The sequence below is a fragment of the Patagioenas fasciata genome, chromosome 7, assembly GCF_037038585.1.
Source record: "Patagioenas fasciata isolate bPatFas1 chromosome 7, bPatFas1.hap1, whole genome shotgun sequence".
Taxonomy (NCBI): domain Eukaryota; kingdom Metazoa; phylum Chordata; class Aves; order Columbiformes; family Columbidae; genus Patagioenas; species Patagioenas fasciata.
Window position 1 is genome coordinate 3,057,298 of NC_092526.1, and position 20,848 is coordinate 3,078,145.

Genomic DNA, 20,848 nt, shown 5'->3' on the forward strand with positions numbered 1-20,848 from the left:
CTACAAGGGCTGTAGTAGCTACAAGGGCTGTAGTAGCTACAAGGGCTGTAGTAGCTACAAGGGCTGTAGTAGCTACAAGGGCTGTAGTAGCTACAAGGGCTGTAGTAGCTACAAGGGCTGTAGTACAGTCGCTGACGTGCAGCAGCTGCCTCAAAGCATGGTTAGGAAGACGTGCAGCCTTCGAATCCCATCTGTGTACACTCACCCTGAGAAAACGAGGTGTAAAGCTGGAGCCAGAGTGGAAGCGTAATTCTGGAGAGTAAGTGAAATGAGGGAAGGCTGGTGCTGTGTGAGAACGGAGAATGAACTTGAAATAGAAACCTGCCGACATTAGAAATCACTTGGATGAGGGAGAATGAAAACAGAGATGCAGGACGCGAGACATCCAAGGAACTGGGACAGGAGTGAGAATGGCTCAAAGTGAAACCGAGAATCAAGAAGAATGAAATAATGACTTCAAAAAACAGATGCCCAGGCCAACAACCCTCAATTCCTACGCTCCTCTCGCTTTCTGGCTTCAAGGAATCGTCATGGATTGAGAAACCCAGTTCTGCAAGTACTAAAAAAGGTATCCAAAGCTCAGCAGCCCAGCGCAAGAGCTGGCGAGGAAAGCTCCTACAACTGAAAAGGCTTCTGCAAAATAACCTGGGTTATTTTGATAAATAGATAAGAGGTAGGGTTTTGCCAGAAAGTCTCAGAGAAAACCTGTTGCTAGAAGGTACAGTAAAACATAAAGGGAAATTCTTAATTTCATCTGCAGAGCAAGCTTTGAAGATTCTATAGTACAAAAGATCTGGAACAACACATCAAACAATTAAAAATAGTAGGTAGCTCCACACCAATTAAAAGCCATCTATTTAATGCAAAGATATCCTTCTATGGAGAAAAATAGCACGTTATCATATAATTAAGGAGTACATGATAATGTACAAGGTACAAGTGGGTGAACCAAGGTCACTAAGGTTTTGAAGTATTAGACTGCGAGCGCAGTAATGCGTATTAAATACAAAAATAGATCAAATGCAATAGAAACAGTGCCTGCACATACCTATACAGCTGTGAACATTGTCCTATCAGCAGGCAAAAAGAGTGCAAAATAAATGCTAAGATGCCAAGAATGACAACTAAATGTTGGGTTTTTTTATTTTGTAGAAGCGTTGTGAGGTTTATCCACAGGTACATATTAAAACTTTAAGGAAATAACTAGTAAAACATTAACCTCACAGAAAGAAATAATTTCCCTGCCCCAGTTTTTCACACAGAAAATGTTTACTCTTCACCCAGATGCAAACTTTGATAATTATTCCCCCAAAACATTTGGTTTTCCTTTACTAAATGTTGTAGGTCCTGACTTCAGAACAAATAAACACATTCTCAAAGGTCTCTCCTTGAAGGAAACAGTAACAGCAAAACAAACCCCCAAAATTGAAGGTCAACACAGCAGAGGTAGAAATAACCCCTCTCAGCTCAGTACTGTTTGTATTTAAATGAAAAAACGTCTTCTGTTCTGGGGCTCCAAAAAGGAAAAAACAAGGAAAAACAAAAGAGAACTGCCTTCATTTCCCTCTTAATTTGAGCTTCCGCCTAACAAACAGATACTGTTTGTTTCCTTATTTTAAGTCATATAGGTCAGTTGTGCACGCTGCACTTTTTAACTCTTTCTCACCTGCTCTTCTCTTCAGGCACCATGTGGGCGCTGAGAAAACCCAGAATGACACCAATCCCTACACATCCGCCCATGTCCACTGCGTATGCTGACACACAGCAGCCACACAAGGTTTTAGTGCCCCTGTTACACTTGGGCTGAAAAAACCCTTAAAATGAGAGTTTCACAGGAGAGCTCTGACTTATCACAGAATCCCAGAATGTCAGGGGTTGAAGGGCCCTGGAAAGCTCATCCAGTGCAATCCCCCCATGGAGCAGGAACACCCAGCTGAGGTTCCACAGGAAGGTGTCCAGGCGGGTTTGAATGTCTGCACAGAAGGAGACTCCACAACCCCCCTGGGCAGCCTGGGCCAGGCTCTGCCACCCTCACTGGGAACAAGTTTCTTCTCATATTTAAGTGGAACCTCCTGTGTTCCAGTTTGCACCCATTGCCGCTTGTCCTGTCACTGGTTGTCACCGAGAAGAGCCTGGCTCCATCCTCCTGACACTCACCCTTTCCATATTGATCCCCATGAATGAGGTCACCCCTCAGTCTCCTCTTCTCCAGCTCCAGAGCCCCAGCTCCCTCAGCCTTTCCTCACACGGGAGATGCTCCACTCCCTTCAGCATCTTGGTGGCTGCGCTGGACTCTCTCCAGCAGTTCCCTGTCCTTCTGGAACTGAGGGGCCACAACTGCACACAATATTCCAGGGGTGGTCTCCCCAGGGCAGAGCAGAGGGGCAGGAGAACCTCTCTGACCTACTGACCACCCCCTTCTAACCCACCCCAGGTACCATTGGCCTTCCTGGCCACAAGGGCCCACTGCTGGCTCATGGTCACCCTGCTGTCCCCAGGACATTATGTAAAGATACTGACGGAACAATCTTGGTACTAAGTTTTCACTGTGTTGTATCCCAGGGTGTTGCACTCCAGAAGCAAAGAGCACCAAGGGGACCACGGCATCCTAACACCACAGCAAGTTTTATTCTTCACATAAACAGCTAACGAGAGCCATTCAAAGTTCAGATTCAAGAACTAAGTAACTTATTCATGAACTTATCCAGCCTCTTATTCAACAGCATTTTACGTGCTTCGGTTTGAAAAGCCCCAGATGAAGTTGCTGTATTCACAAGTTCAGAAATGAAGCTGTACCCTCATTTTGGACCTGTCTACTAAAACAAAGAAAAGCAAATATGTAAATTTCTAGCGAATTAAAGTGTCCCATTAGGAGTTCAATTATGTTCTGAAATTATGTCTTAATTGGTTTGCTCATAGACGAGCTGTACAACTAACCAAAAATCTACTGCCATATAATCATCACTAAATTCCAGATATTACTACCCATTAAATTAACAGCAGATAATGAGTGGGAAATTAGCTCTATTTCCATAACAGAAAAAAAAATTCTTCCCATATTAGAGTGTTTTATGTAGTTAGTTTCAAAAGAGAAAAAAATACACAAAACCCTCCTCAATATCTAACGTTTATTTGATCAGAAGTCCACACACTCCAAAGAAACAGGACAAGCAGATCGCACGTCAGATTCGTGTCTCTAATGTTTTAAATAAGTCATTCTTCTAAACCCCTTCAGAAATCTGCAAGAGACTGACCACTATTTCACTTTGTGTGCTGTTGGCTCTTTTTTTTCCACATAACTTGTGTCTTTTTGAGGAGAGATCCCCATGCCCAACTACTCTTCAGATTTTAAGCTCTGAGGTACTCCTGGTTCTCCTCAGTATCACACATGGTTATTGCAAATCACCTCTAGTTCAAAAACCTTATGAGGAAGAATAACAAGAAATGCAGAAAAAAGACAAGCTAAGGACTCATTCTTGTAACTAAGAGGAGGAAAAGAAACCAAGCACCATCCATATAGCTTATTTTTCACATTAGTAGGATAAATAAACTCACTAAAGAGAGTTACAACTTTTGGAAGTGTGGTCAGGCCACTGAACTTCAGCTGCTCTTTAATTTTCCTTATTTTGGAGGTCAAAAATTTATCATTTACATATAAATGCATAATACAGATTATTTTACTTACCTTTGCTGTCTGAAGGAAACAGATTTCAAAGATCTTGTCTGTAAATGATATATTCTTCAATATTTATGCCTCCAATGACCATCATCGTCAAACGGGATCTGAAGAAAGACCACAAAGCTGTATATGAGCCACATTAGTTGCAACTAGACTGAAGATTTTGAACACATTTATTCACTAAGAAGGTGCAAAAATTGTGTGTTTTACACAATACGTGAATTTATTAGCTGCTGTTAAACACAAATGGACAAGCACCAGAGCCATTACATGGGAACACATTTACCTGCCTGAGCCAGACAGAAACTACTCCGCATTAGTATATTTAAGACTAAATACACCAAACTTGGGGAATTCACTGTTATCACACCGAAACAACCACAGCGGTGACCATCCTGCAAGTTAAAGATTAGAAAAGCCAAATAAAATGACACATCAGTATTGAATTGTGTTCTATTATAAGCACGAAGTTTATGACAAGTTAAACTACCTCCCTAAACTTCGTAAAGCCAAATTGAAGGTAACTTTAAGACAATGTCCCTAAAAACACCAAATATGGTTAAAATTCAACAGTACAACCATAGAGCAGCATTTATTCGAGCTGTTTTATTATTTCGGTACCGTAGCTACGGAAAGATGAACTTTCAGATTAAGGAAGAACCCAACTTCGAGCAGAGGAAAAGCTGCTGCTGCCTCCTGGCAGCCACAACCCAGCCGCAATGCAACCCCAGCCAACACAGCAGCTAATTCACCTTAATTATGAATTGGTTTAGAACACAATTTATCCATTCACTCATTTATTTGCAGGCCTGGAATATCTGATTGCCAGCTGTCTTGACGTGTAGAAAGGTGATGAGATCACTTAGCAGGCCCTGCAGATGATTTATTGCTGCTTAGAGCCATAATAACTAAATACTTCTAATAGCAAAAATGCTAGTTTTTTGCAGTTTACCTGTACCAGCAGAAAAGATATTTAATCTCAACTTTATGATAACACTTCACATGAATTGTCCATGTTTGTTTCTTCTAAAGTAAACCCAACGCCCTCAACTTCTATCACCTGAGAAAAGACACCTTTCATATCAACTAATGCCGCAAAAAAGCAAGCTGTTGAATACATCAACAGGTACTCCCTGCTCTTTCTACTGCCTCCAAACATTTAAAACCCTTGTAGAAAAACTGTCAGATCAGTCTCTGAAATAAAATTGCATAGGTACCACGATGATGCTAACTCTCTTTTTCTAATGAAAAAATCCGAAAAATAAATTGGATGTACGCTGTGCTTTGGTGCTTGTCAAACTGAGAGCTGGACTGGTACGGGGGACGAGAAACACAAATACAAAATGAACCTATTAAAGCCTTTAAAAGCTATTGGGTAGGAACCGAGAGCCTAAAGTCACTAAACAACCCAATCTAAGACACCGAATGTTGCTGAATTAACATTAAACCCAAAGCAATTACTTTGAATTCAATGGGTCTATGTCTCATGCACCCACGACATCTACTCCTTTGGTCAGCTTTGCCTGGCTCAGGCTGCACTTCACGTGTTCCATATTGCAAAGTAATAAGGTCAGAGGAATAAATGATAAACCGGCATGGAAGCCAAGGCAGAAATCAGCACCAGATTTGGTGAATAAGTTCAATGTGGAAGATGCTCATCAGTGGTTCCAAAGCACAACAGGGAGAGCTTACAATTGAAGTTGCACTGAGAACTGGAGGAAAAAACACTGCTTTTTAAAGGGAGAAAACAGAATATGGAGCAACATAATGAATACAACATTTCATTGCACCATTTTAAACAATTATTCTTCGAAGTGATTCAGAGTCTGAGACTTGTTTCACCTAAAAGCATCTTTGTGTATTTAATGAGGTGCTGAGGCTTTCTATCAACTGCCCAAATGTAGCTTTCACTTTGCTTAAGAACTTGAATCACACACAAATCTCCCCAGATTTTTTAAATGCCACTGAAAAGATGCTTTTTTTTTGCCTGACAAGTAAATCATTTTCACTTTGCCTTTAGTATTAAGAGATGAAATTTTCTTTGTTGGCATTGAACTGCACAACCAAAATCCAGATATTTAAACTCCGCTCCCATTGCAGATGTTATCCCTGATCAGATTTAATCACCTTCCTTGCATATATAACAACTAAGAGTACCATTAATTTTGTTCTCAAAACCTCTAAGCCTTCTGGAAGGAGTTTGAGTATCACATCACATCAGAGGGAAGAAGTTTCTCCTGTGTTCAATCCCGTGTTGGGTATCTCCCAGATCTCTTGGGACCTGTTCACTTTGCTGAAAGGCACCCAAACGTTTTATTTTCTACATGTGATTTTATGATCATCACCCTAACAGCCAGAAGGAGTCAGTGTGGCCTCATCTTCAATTAATGTGAATTTAAAACACCTTCTTTTTAATGACCCATTATCTTCTTTATAATCCCCGATTCTGATACGTTGGTTGACACTGACGCAAAAAGAGGCACAGCTACATGGCACTAGAAATAAAGGGACAGGCCTAAAGGGATGCAAACCAGCCATTTTCTGTCTTAAAGAAACCCCAAATTCTCTGCTTTTCTTTTTGAATTCTCTAGCACCTTGTTTTGAATGTTGTTCCTCTAAATATCCTGGAGTATGAAGAGTTGGTTCTACAAGATGTTGCATCCTAGTCTGGTGCCAGCCCACCAAACATATGTCTCTGCTCAAATGTACCGATCTGTTTTGACTCTTCTTTTTTTCTTTTAAATTTCTTTCTGGACCGGGGACAAAACGTTTATTTAGATACAACTCAACATTTAGTACCTTGTGAGATATGAAACTTTCTAAAACTCAAATATATTTTTGTTAATTTATTCCCAAGCAGCAACTTTGAAGATGCAAAACCGTCTGAACACATGACAATAATCATTCAAATTAAACGCTCAAAAAGCATTGGGGAACAATAATAAATTGGTTTTAGACATTACTTTTCACACTCATGGGTGCTACTAAGTCTTAAACCCATCAGATTGATTTTTAAGCTAAATATTTTATTGCACAGCTATGCAAAACCATCAATATGTTTCGCTGATGTCTATCAGAAAATGTCTATTTGTTCCCAATGTAAATAACTCGTGTAGTCTATCTTTGTATTATTTGGGATATGGTAGATTTTCTGCTCTTATTGACCCAAGAGCACAGATTATTGTTCAAATATTGGACAAAAATAACTGGAACACAGCAAATGCTGCAGCACAGGGCACCCTGACCCCCGCCAGGGTTTCTTTACTTGGGTTTCCATGAGTTGCGGTAACTGTCCCCAATCACCCCCGCCGGAGCTTTGCTTTTAATTACAATATCACAAACGCAAACAAAAGAAGCTCTAACCTCAGGAATTAAATATTTGCATTAGTTTCAGCAAACGAGCTTCTTGAAAGAGCCAACTTCTGCACAGGCAGCAATCCAAAGGAGCTCTGATGAAGTTACAGGTGTCACTTGAAATCGCACGGGTGAAAAACATGTCCGAGTTTCATCTACATGTTTCGGTATTAATTGAAACCCATTAGCTTGGATAGGTGCAAAACATCAGACCGCTTTCTTTTAGATAAAGGATCATATGCAACAGGCTTGTTGCATATACTACATACACTACAAGGCTTTGCATCCTCTATCAGGCATTTGCCTATGGGAGGTTGGATTTTCTTAGCTGTAAATAAAGGAAAAAAAATACCCCAAACTTGCCATCATATGAAGATTATTTCACACTAAGATACATACATAGAAAACATGAGAAATTTCAGTATTCATTGTATATCTGCATATAGCTACAAGAGGGTAACTCAATGTTTTTAGGGACAAATTTCAAGGACTAGGGAACTTGAAAAACATGGAAGAGATCTTGGTTTTGCAGCTTTCTATTTCTCCAGCCATAAACAGAGACGTACGGCGTGTCCTGGGGATCACACCCGATGGGCGGGGGAAGCGGAAGGAACAACGGGAATAAGTGTTACCCAAACCATCCCGCGACCCCTTCCTGGGTCACAGCCTCTCCTCTGCTTTTACACCCACGAGATGGTTCCACTTGGTTCCAAAGGCACAACGGCCTAAAGGAAAAATGAAGAAAACCGCTCGGATTTCTTTTTTTGTTCCGCAGAAAAGGCAGCCTCAATATTTTACTAAATTAATAGTTTCAAGCAAGAAATAAATAAACCGGGTCTGTGTTGGTTTCTTGTCAGAGACGAGCAAGTGAGAACTAATGAGATTGTGTGACAGATGACTCTGCTCCCGTATTGTTCTAAGGATTCTACTCACATTTACTTACATATATAGAGATAGATATGCTATATTAAGTCTAAACCATATGTGCACACATAGAAATATCATATTTATAAGCATATAAAAAAACTACTTTCTCTGTATGTATTAGTTACACTGATACTTTACTTTTCAATATAGTCAAAATCCCAGTACTATTACAAGTTCTGAGAATCAAAACAATATATCTGAAAGCAAAAAAAACCCACAACCCTCAACATGACACTACTACATGACAAAGAAATTCCATTTCTCTTCCACACATGAGTATCTTCTTTTCTTTCTAGGTTATTTATAAGCACTTTTTAAGCAGCTCATCTCTCTCTAAAGCTGAATAGTGTAACAACTTCTACCATTAGCAAAAGCAAAGTTCTCCATGGATTGTCTAATGTGCAGCCATCTCTCGGAGTATCACAGGACTTCAGGTTGTGTATCTTAGGAAGCGAAAACTACAGTTGAGTCCACATAAGGGGTAGAACAATTTAGGAGAGAAATGACAAAACAAATGCACAAAAAATCCACCAAAACAAAACTCCCCTATCAATCCAACCACTAAGGAAATAATAAAATCAATAACAGAATCATAGAATCATTTTGGTTGGAAGAGACCCTCAAGATCATCAAGTTCAACAGTTAATCCAACCCAAGCACTACCCCATGTCCCTAAGAACCTCATGTCTGTCTGTCCAACCCTCCAGGGATGGTGACTCCAGCACTGCCCTGGGCAGCCTGTTCCAATGCCCCACAGCCCTTTGGGGAAGAAATTGTTCCCCAGATCCAACCTCCCGCCCATGCATTACGTTCTGCCACAACATCATTCCCAAACACGCCATCTGGACTTCTCTTTCTTCTTCTCACTCCTTTGCTATGGCCTTGATAGTAGAGATTGCTCTCAGACAGCTTTACAGGGGCACACGAGTTGTGCCTCATTCAACCAAGCACAGAGAAGCTTTTCTATCAATTCATTTCCCATCTCAGGTGATGCTCAACCAGGATCTGCACCATCCGCAGCCACAGCAAGATGAAGAACGTGGGATTTAAACTCCATCTCTCATTCATGTAAGTTAAACGGCGGAAAAATGGGGGGAAAGCCCAGTGCTGCCCTAAGAAAATTATTATCTGCAGCAAACTAGGTCATACAAGTGAGTAGGGTTTACTAAATATATCCTTACTTTGTAGTTAAGTAACTACTGACAAAGCCATGAGATTTACTCACGTTTCACTCAATTGTGACTAATTAACCGCGCAATGACCAGTCACACATCCCGCACCCACAAATCTGAACAATCTCTCAACAAAAAATATGGGTTTGACCTTTTTAAAATGAATAAAATACTTTGCATCTATACTGCCTTTCATCCAAATGTCTGATGTATCTATAAATATACTCTCAAATGTAATTCCCAAGTCACGTGAAGATGATACTTCACTAACAGTGATTTCTAGTGACCTCCTCAGATTCCTTGCATGTTGATGACACACTTGGAAACAAAATACCAAATTTCTGTTAACTCTGATCTCGTGGTTACAACGCTGCAAAGAGAGTTGAAATTCTTCTGAAAACGTGAAAATGTGTAAATTGGGAAAAACGAATGAAAGAATTAGGAATGCTACCTGTTGTTCGGGTTTAGACTGAAGAAAGAAAACAGGAAAATATAACTGTGGAAGTATCATTGAGTTTCATAACGTGATGTTCTTCCTCTGCTGTTTAGATCCTTCCCCAAATATACCCCTGCTTGTGGCAGTCGCTATAACCAAACAGCGTTTTACAGCTCTGGGGCAACATCTTGTCTATAACAAATCCAGAGAGAACTGAGGACACAGTAATAATTTTTACAAACATAGAACTAAAGACTGAAGGAACTGCATTATAGAAACACAGATGCAAAGCTTTAGTTTCTGAATGTCCATTTCCTATAGATACTTGCATTTAAAACCTGCGAGGATGTTACAAGTTGGACTGAGGTCCTGTTTCGGGTTGATTCTGAGAAAAGTGCATCCTGACGTTTACCACTATAAAATAATCAGTGCTGTTGTGCTTTCAAACACTGAGGAGCAGAAATCCCAGCAGTGAATCAAAACACTGAGAAGACACCATAGAGCAGATAGAACACTGACATCTCTGCAGAGACTTCGCTTTTAAAAGGAAAAAATGGCACCGTGTTGAGCCTCGATTGTTTGAAGAAATATTCTCCTCCTCCAAAATTAAATTAGAAACATTTAGAAGCACAAAATGCTGTAAATGTAAGAACATATGAATTTGTGATGATTGCACAGCAAAAGAAAGAAAAAAGGCATCTCTTCAGATATGTCTCTTGTTTTATTTTCCATCTTCTTTAAAGAACAGAAAAAGCAATCAAATGCACAAGAAAAATGGTATTAATTGGCTGATCTTGGGACGGCTTCCATTCAACAGTATTTTTGCCATTCTTTGAGCTGGAGCACAATTGTTCAGTATAAACTGCCCAGTTTTCTACCACGTTTCAAACACCACCAGGCAGAATGCTCAGGAGCAAAATGCTCCGACAAGGAGGACACCAGGACCATCACCAAACCCCCCAGCACTAATTCTAGATGGTGTTAAGTAGAGAAATGGTCCTTTTTTAATTATACCTTAGCCCCTTTTTACCAGTTCTGCCCAGTTACAGGTATCACTATGGCCGGGGCTTTCCCTCCATCTGCACCAGTCCCTGTTCTCCTGGTCATTGGCATTTATTTGACTTCTATTCATAGTTAAGCAATAATTCCTGGTGAAATTGTAACTAAGACTATAAGGATGTTTCCATGAGTTCATAAATATCTTATGTATTTTTAAGGAAAGGAACCAGAAAGAAGGTCGACGAGAAGTGTTTCTGTGAAATCTTAGAATAATAGTGGGTTTCAGGGGTCTTTCCTGCATTTCAACTTCAATATTCAACTGTAACTCTGTATAATTCCCCAGGACAAGAAGCATTTTTTGGTCTGTATTTTAACATCTGTAGTTTTACAGAGGATATCTCTTTTGATGGAACTCCCAGAAACAAAGTAATTCACAAGTGCCTCAAATCCCCCAAGATTTAACAGAGCAATACTTCTTTATATCAGCAGTGCACGGTCAAACTGAAACCGAGCCAGACATGGGAAAGATTTTTCTAGAGACAAAGAAGAGTTACAAAAAGCATCAATTAAACAGGAAATAACAGAAAACAAAACCAAAGAATTCTCTAATTGGTCAGGTAAGCCCGTATATGCTTTGGTTTTGCTTCTAATTATACTAGAAAAACGTTGGGGAAATGATCCTTTTAATCCTGCTGGTTACCTTAATTAAGGAGAACGGTACTCACTCTACAAGTAACATCCACAGAACTTTTAATCTCAAAGTACTGGTCATATTTACTATGTTTTTGCCCCTCCATTAATACAAGATTTGCAGCACCACCATAATGACAATGCTTTTAAAACAAGACTGCATACAAGTATCAAATTCCGATTGATTACTATCAGGAACAATGAAAACCATCTTCCAAAACTTCATTTCTTCCTTTTGCCAAACTGAGAGCAGCTGCTATTTAGCCGATGATTTAAGAGAGGCTACAAAAGGCATCAGAAGCAATTTAGTTCCACAGGTCTAATTTAATAAAAAAATACCTTGCGAGACGATTGTATTACTAAGAGCAAGGAATTTATCTCCCTTTTCTACTGTGTGCTCAGTACATGCAGATCAGACCCGTGGAACCTGCAGATCACTCGAAGAAATATCAGAATACTCCTCATATGGAATAACGTAATATTTTTTAAATAGCAAATTTATTTCAAGTTATGCCTGTATTCTTTCCTTGGTTAAATAAAACATAAAATCCCATTTCCTTCTAGTTCACTGTGCTGCTTTCTTGAAAAGCAGACTTTCCAGGCACATTAAAAAGAGAAAAGCCGTGGTAGGTTTTTGCCTTTATTCTTTCTAAATAACAAACCCCACAATTCTGGATGGACTTCCTAATTTTTTCACCTCATTTCCCCTCCAATATATTTGGCTGCCTGATGAACAACACTGGTTCGGTGTGTCAAATCTCCTGTGCCGTTTCATCAGCTTAGTGCCATTGTAATTTTGCGCTATTACCAGAGCGGACTTGGGCATCGGGCAGGGAGCTCTTGTTTCCGCAGGGCTCTCAAAGCCCGTTTCCAACCCAGATACCCAGCCATCCCAAGGTTCTCCGGGCTGCCTGCGCTTTGGGAGCTCAGGCCAAGCTGATTCCCACCACGCTGGGTTAAGAACTCATTGCTTTCTATGGAGAAAAAATGAGACATGGCAATGGAGGCACCTTCTGACTGGCCTCTCCAGCTCTGAAGATGCACCTAACACAGCTTTAAAATTTAGCCTGCCATGCCTCCTGATGTCTCTGCCTTTATTGGTTTTGTCTCCATCATTATTCCTGCCATCTTATTTTTACTACAAAGAAAATCTTTCAGGGAAGCTGCCTCGTTCCTCCCAGGGGTCTGAGGCACCTCTAGCGCACGATGACATCTCCACAACAGGCACACAGACAATTAAGCCAGAAACAGATAAAACCAGTATTCCCTTCCTGCTTGATTGAAATGAGGTTTGGAAATTTTTGTTCAGAAAAAGACCTTGTTAATTTTTTGAGACATCTCCCAAGAGAACCGTAATCATCAGATCCCCGTTTCACAGTCACCGGGAGAAATCACCGGGATTGTGTTGCTTAACTTCCTTTGGATCCAGACATACCAGGTGTACGGTTTATCTCTTTACTGTCTAAAAGCAGAAACGGTATTTGTAGTAAATAGTTTTATGGAAGTAATTGATAAGCCAGGTTTCTCTATAGGAAAGGGGAAGATGGAGTGTCCACATCTCCAAAGACCCTCCTGGGGTAGCAAGGAGCCCAAGGACAAGTTGTAGTTTATATCTTAAGGAGGGATTTAACTATTTTTGTTACGTTGGGACAAAATATCACCTAACATCCCTCCTCCAAATGTGGAGCAAACCCATCCGAGGCCTGGAGCCAGGCTGGTCTGCGGTTTCACCCAGGTGACGCTTCATCACCGGCTTGGAAGTGACGACTGTCAGAACATGACAGTTCAGTTGGAACATTGTTCTAATTCAGAAAAGTGCAGGAAGGGGAAAAAAATAAAATAATAATAATAAAAAAAATGTCTAAGTTTACCACTATATTACTACAAATGAGACCAAGGTGATATCGAGAGCTCTAACGATTTCAAACTGTTTGAGACAAAGCTTTCATCTCCAGCTCCTGCACTTACAGGTTTCTTAGAAGCACTGCATATTTTAACAGATTTCTTAATCACTTTCTAATGGTTGTTTGGGATACGTAGAAGACTGAATATATACATGTGAGAAAAAGCAAGATCCAAGGTTACTTTGCATGTCTGTCCCCAACACCACGCCTGTTACAGAATACAATACAGAATACGAGCCTGTTACAATGCTCAGCTGCACGTTTCCCACCTGGCCCTTATTACCCCAATGTGCCAAGACAAATACTCGCAGAGCCACACGGAAAAAACACAGTACTGAAATTGCTTGGGCCTACAGCAAATGAGAAACAAAGCAAACAAACAAACAAAATTTGAATCTAACGGCAGAAGTTGTGCAGAATCCAGGTTATCACCTTCCCCCCTCCCAATACAAACACAGCCCCTTTGTTTTACCTGCACCATTTCCTTACCCACAGGTTCACCACCACGGGCACTTCCACCTGTGCCAGTAAAAAAGGGGAGAAAACCTTCATGTTGAGAAGGAATTACTGGTCGAGAAATTTTTCCAAGCAGCTGAGCTGCTGGAGAAAACAGCAAAGTGCCCTTTTCATGGCACCGTTGCTAATGCCAGTTTAAACCACCAGTTTAAACCACAATTGTCATTTTGATTTGCAAGACTTTAATGACACTTGAGATAATACTAGAGGGTTTTTAAGGAAAGATATCGAAAGCTTAGCTATGAGTATCCACGTCAAAATAATGATGCTGTTAAAAACTGCCATCTATTTAACCCATTTTAAAGTTTAAATTCAGGATTTTGGTTTTGTTACCTCCTGTTAGTGGTTAACAGACCACAAATACATACCCCCTTCTTGCTCTTTTAGAATGACTCTAATCTCAAATTAAATAGTACAAATTACTAGTACAATTGCCATCCTGACTAGTGGTAAACAAAGCAGCAGCATTTATGTGCATCCAAAAAAGAAGGCAAAAAATGCTATAGAAGTTTAATAATTTGCTCTCATCATCTCTACCAGCTTCAGCCCAATTTTTACTCTCACTTTTTTCAATTGATCTAAAACTAAATCCTGAACCAGGCAGATCTCTCCATTCCTACAAAGCCCCACAGACCCCCAGTCGTCCTTTCCAAGACCAGAACTGGGTCCTGCAAAGCCAGCACCACCAGTTCCATGGATCTGCGCAGCGCTCAGGCACCGGCACCATCGCTCCCAAGGACGCAGAGATTCGCATCCATGCCTCGAAAATTTAATCGATTCTTTCATATACCCATATGAGATTATTTTACACTAAGTGGTTAAGCTGAAGGAAAGAAACAGGGGAAAAAAAAAGAAAAAAGGGCCTTTGTCATGGAACAATTTTTTCTTTGCTTTCTTTGGAAGAGTCATCTAAACCTCACTACTGTTGCAGAATGCTCTTTCATGACATTTAGCCTTAATCTTGTCTTTCTTCATCTCACTGCTTTATTTCTAGCTATAAGTCCCTACGTTAGCCCAAATATTTCCTTTTTATCTTTAGTTGTTTACAGCTTCAGATATACGTAGGTTGTTAAGACTTTTCTTGCTCGTTCTCTTTTCTTAGTCTTTGAGTAACATTATTTCCTTAAGAAACACAGTAAAGGCACATTCAGGTATCTCCAATAAATAAGGAAACCCCTCATTTTAGCCCAGAAGTGGTATCACTAAATCACCTGGTACAAAATCCCACATAACCAGGTACTTCATGAAATCCTCAGATTTTGACAACCTATGGACAGTAAATAAATGTAAACATGAAAAGACAGAAAAATTACATCATCAAACCAAGAAACCAAAACCAAAAAGCTGTTCACAGAAATTGGAAGCATTTTTGCTGTGCAAAGTAAATAAAGAGTGATATGGTTTTATATGAAATCAATGTATTTAAATGTCTGTATGTTCATAAATAATGCTGGCCATTTAAAAAAGGTGTTATGGCAATAACCTCAATGCTGAGAAAAAGTAAATATCACAGAGCAAATGTAACTTTATCATCTATGAGAAATTGATATCAGATTTCTGCATTTTCACATTTGACTGCTGGTGTTGCTGCTGGAGGAAACAGTTCTGCTGTTTCTGCCCCACACCTCACCCTTTCCACAGCACCAACACAGGCAACCACACCAGCAGCTGGCCCTAAATGAACCTGTTTTCTTGCTCTACTCATTACAACTTGAATTAACTTCCTGCTGTAATTCATAGTACAAAAAACTCGTGCTGGTAAAATGCAGGCAGCGGTTTCTCAGAAGCAGAGCACATGAAGGTACCCATGGAGAGATAAGGCCATATGGAGCAAAAGCAGAGGTGGGGGCCTGGAAATGCTGGAGTCATCATGGGCACGAGCCAGAGTCGCCCATAGTTAATGTGTGTTGACATAGGGCAGAGTACATTTGGCCTACAATCTCACTTTTCACTTATTCCACAGAAAACTGACACTTACCATAGGTTAAGATCATAGAAATGTGGCGTTTGGAAAGGAGCTCTGGAGGTCTCCAGTCCAAGCTCTTGCTACGAGAAAGTCTGACTAGATCAGGATGCTCAGGGCATTGACACATCATTTCACCCACCTTCGAAAATGGATTTTTACCACCTCTCCGGCAGCTGATCACCTTGATGGTGACTTTATTTTCCTTACTTCTACCTGGAATCTCCTCTTTTCCAGCTTGTGTTCATTGTGTCTCCCTGTGCAGCCCAGGACACGTCTGCCTCCGCCTTCTCCAGCCCCTCCAACCAGGTGGAAATGCACTTGTCTAACTCCCCCTCCTTGGATGACGACCAGCTCTGTACGACTAACAGAAGTAAACCCTAAGTCTATGTCCTGTTCATCTTACAGAGAGAAAATGGGCCTCATTTACTGTAGAAATGAAGCATAAACACACAGAAAAGACTGCACCTGAGGTGAACAGACAAAGTTCAATAAATCTCATTATATCCAACCAACAGCCCCATTTAGGTATTTCAACTGCTCCTTCCACTGTTCAGTGCGACTACACCTTAGCATGCAAATAATTTTCAGCTGCTACTGCCAGCTCAGCAGGGGAAGATTTAAGTCTGGATCTTCTCATACCATAACTTTTCATTTCTTGGTTGTCAAGGTTTGAGATATTTGGAATTCTGTGAACTGTAAGAGCAGAGATACTGCCAACCAACCCCAACACCTCAGCAAGGCTTGATTTTTCTCTTTTGAACTACAAGAAAATGTTTTTGGAAGTAAGTCAAGTCCTTCCAGGCAGCGGAGGTTACAACGCCGGTTTGTTGTTGAGTCACACTGGTGTCATTAGCAAGAGCTACAGACGTTTAGGTCTTCTACCACTTATTGTAAATAATGTTGTAGTTTAATAATGTTAATAATCTTTGGTTTTAATATGCTTAGAAGGTAAAGTTGCTTCCATATTAAGGAGGAAAATAAAAAACAACACAAAAAAACTAGAAAAGTAAATGTTTCCACAGTCCCTTACTTCATTTGATGCAGGTCCCTGCTATGTCTGAAAAGGGTCTGAAAACCCACCCATCCATTCCCTCTGCCTCCCCCTGCTACCTTGGCTGGTTACGGGGCCCTGCATCGGTGTCAAAGTCATTAATACAAATAGTTAAAATCAGCGTTAATGCTGTCCTTGAACTACGTCACCCTCACGCTACCTTGAACAATTCCCCTTTCTGTAATACCAAGTCATTCATTTTTAAAAGCCTTGACGAGATGGATAATTCTTGTAGTATTTTCTACATTCTAGAGTTTATCTAGAGTTTCTAATAAAAAATGATATCACAAAGCTTCACTGAAAATGCTTTACAAGAATGGTACCATTCTTAGCTGAATGGGAATTCCCCATGGAGAATAACAGAATCTAAAATAGCTCCACGATGTAAATCTCATTTGTTTCCCTGGGTGCTCTCATCTGCCTCCTGCTACATCAGCTGCACACACTGAACCCGCTTCCCTGATTGTCCCTCCCCAGCTCCTTCCCCAACAGTTCCCATCAGATATTTCCTGAATGTCTCAGGAATATTGACTTATCTCCCCAGAACGTGTGGTTGCCCAGGCAGGATCTCATGCAGGGATGCGAGTGCTGGGGTGGGGACAAGAGAAGCCCAGAGTGGCGACGAGTACAGAACCCAGACCTTGCCTTCTGTACAAAGAGACTTCTGACACCTGTCTGCGTACTGAAAACCTCCTGCGTGATTTAAGGATTATAAAGAACATGTTTCTTACTCTTAAAAACAATATACTGAATGATCAGAGCACCCTTAATGTTGTCACAGGAGGTTGTAGAGGACAGAAGTATAAACGCCTTCAAAAAGGAACCGGTAGTTATGGGCTGCAGATCCATTAGTGACTACTAAAAACACACGGTGCAAGTCCAAGCTTTATTTTGAGATGCCTGATGGTACCGGAGGTTCTGATGATCAATGAAGTCTGTCTCTACGCAGAAAGGGTCAGAGATGGGCCTTAGACCTGACCTGCCCGGCCTTATGAATTTATTTCTGTGACTTTTTAGTCTCCTCCCTCTTCTCCAAGCTTTGCTTTTCTGCCCCTGCAGCCTCAAACTGATCTCTTATCTCTGACCACAGCTATTTGGGCTCCTCAAACGTCTTCATCTGCTCATCCCCCAAATTAAATCACACATTCACCTGCGCATTCTCTATCGACATGAGTTCTTCCCATCACCCCTTATTTTCCTATTTTACCACAATAACAATCTCATACCAAAAATACTACAACTACCTCGTTTTAGTCTGGTAAAAGTTCCTCACATTAGGAACATCTTGGCCTAATGCACTTTGAGTTCTCACGTCCAATATGATTGTATCTTCTGACTTAGGTCATCTCTACATTTAACCAGTTGTGCCCCAGGTAGAAAAGCTAAAGTACGCTCCCATCGCTACTCTTCTATCACTTATTTTCTTGCTGGGTTCTCACCGAAAGCATGAATAAGCAACTGCAAAAGAGCAACCAAAAGAACGTGACAAGTGCAAACTGCACGACACGCTCAGTTTGCCGCAGGGATGGAGTGGAAGTGGCTGGTACAGGTAGATCGAGTCACTAGGATTGCCTGTCTGCCGGCAAAACCTTCGGCCCAATTTTCCTTCACATGCTTATTTTAATGTGCTAGACAGGCTAATATTGCTCAGAAGAATCAAACTCTTTTGGTGGTAACTTCAGCATTGCTTAGTTAAAGGTTTGAACACTACCTGGCAGAGGTTTAGCAAAGCTGAGCTTGATAGCTGATGAAAACAAGCCTTGAGCCCAGCTAGAAACAAAGACGAGAAAATGCTGTTAAAATCAAAAAATGTTCAAGAAACACTGGGCTATTTTTAAAGTTTTGGTGGGTAGAAGATTAGTTCATTAATTACTCCCTGATAACACAGAACAAATTCTGAGACAACAAGCCCAGGAATGTCATAGTACTTCCAAGGTTCTGCTCCACATTAAGGTTTTACAGCCATAGTTCAATACCAACCTTCCCGTAAGGCTAAAACAACATAAAATAATAAAATATTAACTTCAATTTTTACACTTATGTATCATAATGGTAAAGCGTAAAAGTATTCAACACAAGTTGAACTTGTAAATACGAAAGCAGATTAATGGAAATAGAGGTGATATATTTACCTGTTCTTTGATATACTACTTAATACTGGTAAAAAATATAACTGAGGCATTGAAAAACAGGAAAGTGAGTATGTTCAATGTCAAGGCTTTGAACATAAAGCGAGTGTAACACATTGAGTAAATGACAAAGAGAGTTACAAATCGGCAACAATAAAGATTATCTAGTAGAGATAATGCATTGAGAGCATGGAAGCACAAATGACTGACAAGTCTAGATAGAGTAACTACTTATTATATTTATAAAAGTTTCAGAGACTACAGGCAGATGCTATATGGGCACCAGACATCTTAAAAATGGGCTCTGCAATGAGAAGAAGCTGTAGTACCCAAACGAACACAGAGGATTCATGAAAAGCTGCAAGAACATGCATGGTAGCAAAGACGACATCAGGAAAACGGCAAACATTCCCCAAACCAAAATCACAGAGCAGCCATTCATCAACTGCTAAAAGGCTGCTGAGACCCTAGAAATAGACTTGTTCTTCAGAAGAATCTCCTAAGCAAATTTCAGATTATGGCTTCAAGTAGGGTGAGGTGGCTGGAAGCTTCACACCAGGACACCAGAGAATTCTCATCCATCAACATTTCCTAAGATTCAGAAGCAAAATAGTTTTGTGCAAGAAAAAGCAACCTGAGGACTTTTGAACCTTGTAGGCAAAGAGTCCAGAGCTGTTTTGACAAATCAAACTTTTCACAAAAAAAACGAGACTACTGAGGGCAGTAAGTGGCAACTCTTCCTTGTTTGCAGAGGAGTTTTGAAGGGGGTCTGAAGGATCTTCCATCTCGCACTCTGCATCGCTCCCTCTGAGAATGCAGCTTTATAGACAACACAGAGTGAGCGACTGCTGGTACTTCACTGAAATGCACTCACTCACACTTGCAAATATCAGAATATACTCATTTATATTAGCATATTCATACCCTAATAGCAGAAATATCATAACCTAGAGAATTATCTTATTTCTAAAACTCATTAAATTCTAGAATTTAAAAATCAATCTAAACATGCTTTGGCTGTACAAGAATTCTTGACTTAATCAATGAAAAATTCAATGAATTAATGGATGGATTTCTTGTAAATATATATTTGAAATTTGGTAATCAATTTGTGATTGGCAAAGCATGACTTCCACTCTGCAGGAAAACAACCTTGCTTTCAAAAGCTACTATGAAACTGCAAGTTTTTGGGATGCTCTAATATCCCAGCTACACTCTTTTCCACGTCAATACACCTTCAATTCCATCAACACAATATTCTGTTTAACTTTCAAATGTTCGGTCTTGACTACAAAAATATATATTTTTAAATATATGAACAAAGTCATCTGACCATATTTAGATACCTCTCATGCATTTCCTGAGGTTGCTCCCATATTCTTCAACATTGCCACTTTTCAAATACCATCGTATGTGAGAAATTAAGTGCAGTTATCATAAACATGAAAGAAATACTGATTCATACTTATAAAAATGGAAATGACGTTTACACAGATGCAACGCATACTATTTATTGTGATATTAAACCACAACTAAGATAAGTCAATTCTGTGAAGCGGAACAGCCTTCACAAAGATCTGAAGGTTCAAGTTATATCTTATCCAGAAGAGGATGAGGCTCCTAAGGAACTAAAAATATCCTATCAGGATACTGAGGGTCAAAACGCAACCAGCACTTTCCTCCAAATAATGTGTTTTTCTAAGAGGCAATGGAAGGACTCGTGTGGTTCTGCCTTGTACATGGCTGGATGCAGTCCTACGATTTTAATTACAGATTTTTCTTTTATCATGGGCTGTTTTAATTACTTTGAACAGAGCGTTAAGCAGGAGAACCGAGGTGATATCTGTAGGCTAAATCTCTCCTGGCCTGCTGAGTGCTGACTGGGCTTTCTGCCCTGAGCTTGGATGGCTCCTCATTATACAAAGGTATATCTTAACAGCTTTGATTAGATCATCAATGAGCTCTGGAAAATGCCCCATTTTAATACGTCCAAGCATACTGAGAAGCTGGAAGGAAAACGCATGA

At 40.2% G+C, this 20,848-nt stretch overlaps 1 protein-coding gene across 8 annotated transcripts in view; it reads right to left on the minus strand.

Moving 5' to 3' along the window:
* The window catches only part of MBD5 (methyl-CpG binding domain protein 5), a 125,053-nt gene that overhangs the window by 76,492 nt on the left and 27,713 nt on the right, over window positions 1–20,848 (minus strand). For all 8 annotated transcript variants that reach the window (XM_071810679.1, XM_065840591.2, XM_065840589.2 and 5 more), the window contains exon 2: window positions 3,686–3,783. The gene's annotated coding sequence lies outside the window, so the exon portion shown is untranslated. The remainder of the gene's footprint in view (window positions 1–3,685; window positions 3,784–20,848) is intronic.